At 31.6% G+C, this 1160-nt stretch overlaps 1 non-coding gene across 1 annotated transcript; it reads left to right on the top strand.

Moving 5' to 3' along the window:
- The first annotated feature begins 707 nt into the window (after window positions 1-707).
- Trnat-cgu (transfer RNA threonine (anticodon CGU)) lies at window positions 708-779 on the top strand. Its single transcript has one exon. It is a non-coding gene; the product is annotated as a tRNA-Thr (tRNA).
- Window positions 780-1160: the final 381 nt, after the last annotated feature.

The following is a 1160-nucleotide window of genomic DNA, read 5'->3' as shown; positions in this document are numbered from 1 at the left end:
GAGAGCTTTTCAATTGACCAACTTATAACGGTGGCCAAATTTTTAAAACTTATTTAAAATACAAATGTACGAACAATTTATTATCCGTTTCTTCCGCCAAATTGTCTCATAATAAACATGTATTATTTATTTAGTTTTAAGTTTGAAAACAGAGCACCGTCTCTTTCAAAGCACAGACAAAAGCACTTAGTTTAAGATAGTGACATTTTTCTCAACCAGGTTTGAATAAAAAATATGATGGCCAACTGCAATATATCCTGAGTGCATATTGTTCCAAGCAGTATATAATGTACGCCTATCTGAAAGGCAGAATGATCTCCATCTCAAGATTATGCATTTCAAAATTATTAAGATTTGAAATGTTTTCTATAACTCTATGGTAATATATGCCAAGAGAACTACTTTTGCTCTATGCAAAAGATATTATACTCATTGAATCCATGCAAAATACTTACAAACATTAAAATGAGCATTGTAGCATAAATGAAGAACATAAAGAAAATGTTATGTAATAATAATTTCAGGAAACCACAGAGACCACATTAGTTCAAAAGATAATTTTCATAAATTCAAGAATTATTTCAGTCACCTTGTATTTATCAATGATACATTATCATCTGCGATTTTATGGCTGATGCATGTACAAAGTGCAGATCGATATCTCATTGCCTTCTCTCACCAGTGATATGGTGTGGTTAATCTATAGCGGCTTGTTGGTCTAGGGGTATGATTCTCGCTTCGTGAGCGAGAGGTCCCGGGTTCGAATCACCGACAAGCCCAATAACTTGTTATGTCAAAATACAAAATAGCTTGAGTTATTATGTAAAGTGTGTTCGATGTCATTATTATGTTTACATATTCTAAAGAAGATAGACTTCTTGTAAGACATAAGAAATAAGCATATCTTATATTCTTGTGTTGCTCATTGTTATTGGATTATTGCCTAATACAACTATTAAAGAAATGATACACGAAGAAATCATGAGGTCACAGTAGAAAAATATATGAAAAGGCTACAATTTTATAACATAAAGGGTACCATTAACTTTTTAAAAACATGTCCCAAAAGAAACAAACTATCACGTTATCAACAGAAGAAATGCAAAGTACCTCAAAATTAATACCAAAGTTTATTGTTTCCGCTAATGCACTAGAATACG

Source organism: Sinohyriopsis cumingii, chromosome 11 (assembly GCF_028554795.1).
Source record: "Sinohyriopsis cumingii isolate HCF-2022 chromosome 11, ASM2855479v2, whole genome shotgun sequence".
Classification (NCBI taxonomy): Eukaryota; Metazoa; Mollusca; class Bivalvia; order Unionida; family Unionidae; genus Sinohyriopsis; species Sinohyriopsis cumingii.
Note: the sequence above shows the minus strand (reverse complement) of the source record. Positions and strands in the feature narration are given on the sequence as shown.